Genomic DNA, 7,659 nt, shown 5'->3' on the forward strand with positions numbered 1-7,659 from the left:
CTATCCCAAACAATGAAGATTACAACATAGACCCAAACACATATGCAGGAGAGTTCTTTCAAGAAGATGGGCTACAAGGGAGTTTCCAAATAGCTTTAACCGAAGCAATTGGAATGGAAGTAGACAATGAAAGTTTTGTTCACGAGGATGCCGAGGATGAGGTTCATAATGCGAAGGACTTGGAATTACTTGAGCGATTACGTTTAGGCAATGACAGTGATGATGAAAGTGTTCCTCCTTTGGAGCACGCCGTTGATGATATCGACGGACGTGATAGCGATGATAAGACTTACAATCCAGCTAATCCCGATCTTGAAGAGTATTTCTAATACATATAAGATCCGTATTTGCAACAATTATATCAGTTTTTCACTTGTTCTAATTATATTTGTTTTTTACTACTTGCAATAATTAATTTGTAATACATGTTCGGATTATGTTTATTTTTTTACTACTTGCATTAAATAATTTCTAATACATGTTCTGATTGGTTTGCCCCTTTTAATTTCAGGTGATAGATGGTGGGGCGCGGCGGAGGTATGATGCAGTCGTTGGAGGCCGTGCTGCGTAGAGTTGCTGGGACAGGTGAGTCCTCCCAGACGGCTGGAGGGAGGACGAGAAGGAGGATGGGCGAGGCAAGTTCGTCGGTGCCTCCACCAGCTGAGGACGCTGGCACGTCACGGACGACAAGGAGGAGCGGTAGGAGCAGCAGGAGGACGAGGGGGCCTCGTGCGAGGTCACCCTCACCTGAGGAGGAGGAGGAGGAGCCGCTGCAGCAGCAGGAGGAGGACCAGGTGGAGCACCAGGAGGAGGAGGACGGGCAGGGGCTGGAGGAGGAGGCCTCTTGTGAGGAGGAGGAGGACCAGGGAGACATACCTGCCGTCTGGATGCGAGGCCCTACTCGTCTCCCGAACCAACCTATACCGCTCGAGCAACGGCCGATTATTCGGCCGGACGGTAAAAAGTAAGTAACTTTAGCCGATTTCATTACGTTTCGTACTTACATATTTAAATTCCAATTTTACACAAATATTTTTGGTAGGAACTTTGTAATCGTCGTTTCAGGTGTTCACAAACGCATCCCCATTGGCATTCTGGGCCTGCTTTGCAAGGACTGAAAGGCCCTTGTTTGGTTTTGGTAATTGAGTGACAACTTAGGTGGACTAATAAGTGTTTATGTTGAGATACACAGGAGATTAGTCCACACAAAGACACTAGTATGAGCAACATGTGCCATGGAGGAGAAATGGCTAAGGAATGATGCTATGCTCATATAGTGTGATCAAGGAGCTCATTGCATATGAGACATGACATGGAGTTATGTGACCAAAGTGGAGAAGATCAAGACAAAGCTTGGCTTGATGGACCGGTTGCAATGGAGAAGAGCAAGTCAAGGCTTTCAAGCGAGGGACCGCGAGGCGGTGAAGCTTGGGCAAGATTTGGCGCCGATGGACCGAGGCAACGGTGAAGAGCAAGCAAGGTCAAGATCGATGGACCAAAGAGGTCATGTGATGATATAGAGTGGATCATATCATTCAAAGAAGATCAAGCCAAGTGTTGACTCATGATGATGATCAAAAGGCTTGATGGAGTTTGGTGCTTGTGTGGCATCAACATTTGTGAAGATGAAATGGAATACGCAAGGCAAATGTATGACTTGTAGGGCATTTCATTTCACTGGTCAAAGGTTGTGTAGAGAAGTGCATGACCGGATTTAGGATAGATGGCCGTACTATCAAGAGGGGCAAACTTGTTTGCATATCGGTCATCTAGTGCCACTTGAGCGATCTAACATTGCGATGTTGCTAGGATCGAGTGGCGTGGTGAGATCAAGTGAAAATCCTTTGAAAATGATTGTGAAATGCTAACACACATGCACATGGTGTTGGCACATTTGCAAAGGAGAAAGAGTTGGAGTTGATTTTTATCAACTTGGGGAAGCAAAAAAGGCTTTTGGTGTCTTTGGAGAATAGGTTGGCTCTTGGAGTGAAATACTGCTTTGATCCATTGTGTTTTGGATCAAATATTCAGTTGGGATGTGTAGCCCTCTGAATAAGCTTTCCATAGAGTCCAAGATCACCTAATTTGGACATCGGAGCTAAGAGTTATGGCCGTTTTACCGAGGTACATTTCTGCTGGAAATATACCTACGGACGGTCCGCTCAAGGGGGACGGACGGTCCACGGTTATCTCGGATGAGCTCGAACAGAACCATTTTTGGCTCTGTTGGTGATCCAAAATGAACTGCGGACTGTCCGGTCCATGGGGGAGGACGGTCCGCCTTTAAAAGCTAAAACGGGCGCAGAAACTTGGTAGTTCTGTCTTGGGTGTCCAAAATGAACTGCGGACCGTCCGGCCCTTGGGGGCGGACGGTCCGCCTCCTACTGAAAATTCTGGGACAGAAACACTGCGGTTTCTGTGTGTGCACACGTTTTGAACGGCGGACAGTCCGCCCCTGGGGAGCGGACAGTCCGCTAGTCACTTCCAGATTTAGTCAGAGACGTTTGCAAATCGGTTGGTTCGAAGTTTTGAACCACGGACAGTCAGCCCCAGGGGTGCGGACAGTCCGCCCGGGGCTCTAACAGTCGACTCTGACACATAATCATTGCAGTTCTAGCCATTGGTTTTGAATGGTGGACAGTCCGGTTTTTGTGAGGCGGACAGTCCGCGAAAACTCTGTTTTCACAGGATTTGAGTGTAACGGCTAGTTTGGGGCCTCCCTCTATAAATAGAGGGTGTGGCCGACCATTTGAGGTGGCTGAGCACCTTAGGGACTTGGTGTCCATGTGTGAGAGTGCTTGAGAGCCCTCTACTCACTCTAACTTGATAGTAATCATCCGATCGAGTGAGAGAGCGATTCTAGTGCGATTGCTTTGAGAGTTTGCATCAAGTGGCTCTAGGTGATTGTGTTGCAAGCCGATGTGCTTGTTACTCTTGGAGGTTGCCACCTCCTAGACGGCTTGGTGGCAAGAGGCTCCGTTGAAGCCTGCAAGAAGATTGTGCGGTGCTCCGGAGAAGAGATTGTGAGGGGTATTGTGCTCACCCCGCGGGAGCCGCGAAGAGCAACTCTAGTTGAGCGAGACGTGAAGAGCAACAAGTGGTTCGGCCGGATCATGTGCTAGAGCTCGGTGTGAGCACTCCATGTGGGAGAGTGTGACTTGAGAGTCACCACTAGCAAGAGGATCGGCGGCAACCTTGGAGCTTGTCTCAACGGGGATTAGCTTGGTGGCAACCAAGTGAACCTCGGGATAAAAATCACCGTGTCAATCTTGTCTACTCTTCTCGGTGGTTTGCATTCTCCAAATCACAAGTCTCGTGTTTACATTCATCTATATCTTGTGCTTGTGTAGTTGCTCTCAAGTGATTAGTTAGCTTGTGTAGCTTGCTAATCATCTTCTTGCTTGTGTAGCTAGAAGTAGAAATCCTAGTGTAACTAGTTAGCTTGTGTAGCTTAATTAGTGGCTCTTGCTTAGATTGTGTAGCTAAACAAGTTGAGCTCTTGGATTTGGATTGTGTATCCTTGTCCTTGAGCATCTAGTGAGCTTAGGTTTGGCTTTGTGCTTTTGCTCATTAGAATTGTGTAGGAGCTCCCCCGATTTGTGAAGTACTAGTGCTTAGACTTGTGTGGCTTGGCATTAGATTGGTTAGGAGAGCTCTTGCTAGCTTGGCACTCCATTTGCTTTCTTGTAAGATCTTTTTGGAGGTGCCTTAGAAGTCATAGTTAGAGGGGTGAAGTCTTGGCTAAGCAAATAGTTTCAATTCCGCTTAAGTTTCGGTTAGCCGGCGCAATTAGTTTTAGAAAGGACTATTCGCCCCCCTCTAGCCCGCCATCTCGACCCTACAAGGACCACTACTATGGATGCATCGAGATTGACGGCCGTCTTCAGCTGGCGTCGGCTTGGTAGCACTACATCCAAGCCATCGATAGACCGGACCGGGAAGGCAGGTGCTTTGCGAGAAAGGCAGAGCGAGTGTTGCAGGAACTGTGGGTAAGTCTTGTATGCACTATAATTGTCAATACATATCATTAATTGGACATTCTTGATATAATGGCTTCGTTCATCATCATGTGCAGTATTTCTACAGGTGCGAGGAGGGAATGATGACCGTGGCGCACGCGAGGTGGCAAACACGACCTGTCACAAGCTGGTGGCGGATATGCTCTACGAGGCGCGCATCCAGGCCAATTGTGATTACAAATGTCGCGTTGAAAAAGTGAAGACCAACAAAGGGGCTGTGCGAAACCTCAGGCTGACTCGGGACCAATATATGATGGTAAATGTACAATATTATTAATATTGCCTTCTTGCTAAAATGAAGTACGCTACAGTTCATCTTCTTATATGTCATGTTTGACGTGCAGGTGATTCCTTGGTGGTTAGTCAGGAATGATCAGTGCTGGGACATGATAATCAACAGGTGGTTTGCGGAAGGTTGGGTGGAGATGCACGAGTCTTGCCGACAGGGGCGTTTGATGATGCCAGGTGCACCGCACCATCAGGGCAATAGTCACCTACGACAGTACGCGGCCAGATGGGTACCGTAATTTATTTCTTCATTTTAACGCTCAATCGTACACAATTTGTAATCATCTTTCTTTTTTCGCAGTCGGTGTCACATGGAGGCGAGCCTTGCCCCCCGATCAAGGCGTGGGCTTTGGCCCACATGGGGAAGGCGACATCCGATGTCACCTACAACCCTAATGCCCCTCCAGAAGCATACAGCAATGCGACCATCCATAGCCACCTCAGTCAATACAACTCGATGGCAACAGAGGTCCATGGGCCGGAGTTCAATCCGAGCACGGCGCCTGTTGATGCAGAAATCGTCATGAGGGTGGGAGGAGGCAAGAAGCATGGCCGGTACCGGATTGGCGACAGCGTAATCGACACGGCCAGTACTCCCACTCTCCCGCAGATTCGAGCTAAGAGTACCAGCTCAAGTCCGGCCATACGCCCACGGCCAAACACTACGGAGATGCAGTTGGCGGAACTGAAGGTTATATCTGTTTCATTCGTCATTCTTTGATTGTTAAAGATGTTTGTTTTAAATTCTAACCATTTAATAACATATTGTAGGCCCAAATGCAAGCTGAGTTCCAAGCACAGCTCCAAGCACAGCAGGAGGCGTCGGAGGCGAAGTGGCAGGCCGAGCGGGAGATGATGCAGCGAGAGTTTCAACAAGCACAGGAGGCCGACCGCCAGAAGCTAGATCAGGCTCTTCAGTACATGCAGACTATGGGCTCGATGATGGGTCTTTCGCCGCCGCCATTCACTCCGTCTCCTCTTCCTTATCGCAGAGCTACCCCTACTCCTGTCAGTGACTTCACATTCTTCTAGTTTCATTTATCATAGTGATTTAGTAATTCGAATGATAGCTAACTCTAGCATGACTTATAGCTAAAGTCTTAGAGCTAAAGACTTAGGAATTAGCATGACTTAGAGCTAAAGAGCTAAATTAAATCTTAGTGAGTTGCATTGATTACTTTGGGATAACATAGCTTAATATAACAACTCAAATCTAAGCAATGATCATCATTTTTAATTTCTCTATAGCTTACTAAAACAACTCTACCATGACTTAGAACTAAAGACTTCAGGTATAACTACAATGACTTAGAAATAATGAGTAACAAACTATGATCTTGGCTAACACATATAATATCTTCAATAATTATGTGCAGCCACAGTCGGCGGCGTCCAATGAGCCAGTCAATCAAGACATGTCGCCTCAGCAGAACGCCGCAACAGTGTGGATGGCTTTCGCGCAGCGCTACTCGCAGCCTCTGCCGCCGCCGCCGCCGCCACCGTCTTCTGCCCCGTGAGAAGCATGAGCTTTGGACTATATGCAAGTTTGCACTTCGACTAGTGTATGAAGTAGTGAATGGACTATATATTGTATGGACTATATATTGTATGGACTAGTATCGACTATATGCAACTTTGCATTTGGACTGTGGTATTGTATCGACTATTGTATGGAGTTGTATCGACTATTGTATGGACTAGTGTATCAACTGTTGTATGGATTTGATTCGAGTTATGTATGGATTTGTGTCGAATATTATCTGGATTTGTATCGACATATATATGTCATTGTATATTTGATTGTGGTTATATATACGCCATTTATTAAAAAAAACAGGCTGAAAATCACCTTTGCCGTGTGCCTGGGCCAGGGCACACGGCAAAGGTGCCATTCTTTGCTGTGTGCATTTCCAGGGCACACGGCAAAGGTGCCATTTTTTGCCGTGTGTCAAGACCTTGGCACACGGCAAACAACTGCTGTTTGCCGTGTGCCAAGCCGTTACGGCACACGACAAACCTCTTTTTCAACGGGGTTTCGAGCATGCACTTTATTTTACTGTGGGCCCAGAAAATCACTCGGCAAAGTGTTTGCCGTGTGCACGAAATGTAGCACACGGCAAACAAGCTCTTTGCCGGCCATTGTATGCCGTGCGCTGTTTGCCGTGCGTTACACTCGGCAAACACTTTGCCGAATGTAAACCGGCCTTTGCAGTGTGTCCTTGGCACACGGCAAACATACACAATCCCGTAGTGTAAATTTGTCCGGTTTTGATAGTTGGATGGCTAATGTTGTCCGGTTTTGTAGTTGAATGTTGAAAATCGGACTTTTGCGATAGTTGGAGGGTGTAAACCGGACTTTTCCCATTAAACTATCATAAAGTGAGGTGATATATTCTTGGAAACCCTGTAGCAAAACTATGTTCTTTACAATTTGTGGAGCAATTAATGTAATCTCATGTTGTACAAGCACTGATGTGGCAAGGAATGGTTGACTAGCTTGAACAAGCATGCATCGCGCGCGAAATAGAGGCTTTACTACAGTTACCCTAAAATTTAACTTGTCCGGCCGGCCTGATCGATGGGCCATACTCGCGATCTCGGTCCCCGCGCGCGTGTACGTGGACCCTTGTACTGGCCTGTTATATGATGCCTGCCTGCAGATTGTGGTTACGTAGGGTAGCCAAGAGTCCAAGACACACGAACGAAAGGCCGGCGTTGCGGCCACTTTTTGTAGTTTGTACGCTACTGTATGTGCAGGATCAGATAGATGCACTGACTGATCACAGTGCTTGCATGCATTGGGCGATCTGCGGCGACAAAATTAATTAATATGCATGCATGCATGCAACAACTAAATGGGAAATAATTAAACAACTTGAGCTGCTGGCTAGTACAAATAAAGTGAGTGAGATCGATGATGCATGTGTACGTACGTTGTGGCAAAGAAATGCAAAGGCGGATGATCGTACATTCGGCCACGAATACTGCATGCGCCATCTCGCTCGTCGATCATGCATGCAATTATTCAAACAGCTTAACCGCTGCAGAGAGCGATCGCCTGTACGGGCGGGGATCGATCCATCCATCTTGATGATCACCCACCAATTAACAGGGCTACCATCTATCGTTTCGAGCATTAATTACTACGCATCTGAACAATCAGGAGGCGTCGAGTGGCAATGCAAACCGGTATATCTAGCTAACACCCGGATCTAAAGAGAAATAGAGCCACATTGTCCCAGACAAACTAGCTAGCAGCAGCCTAGTTCTATTTAATTTGCAGCGGGCTTTAATTCATTTCCTTCAGTCATGTAGGCTGATGAGTTAATTACTTCCTGTCCTCAGCAGGTCC

Source organism: Panicum virgatum, chromosome 9N (genome assembly GCF_016808335.1).
Source record: "Panicum virgatum strain AP13 chromosome 9N, P.virgatum_v5, whole genome shotgun sequence".
NCBI classification, from domain to species: Eukaryota; Viridiplantae; Streptophyta; class Magnoliopsida; order Poales; family Poaceae; genus Panicum; species Panicum virgatum.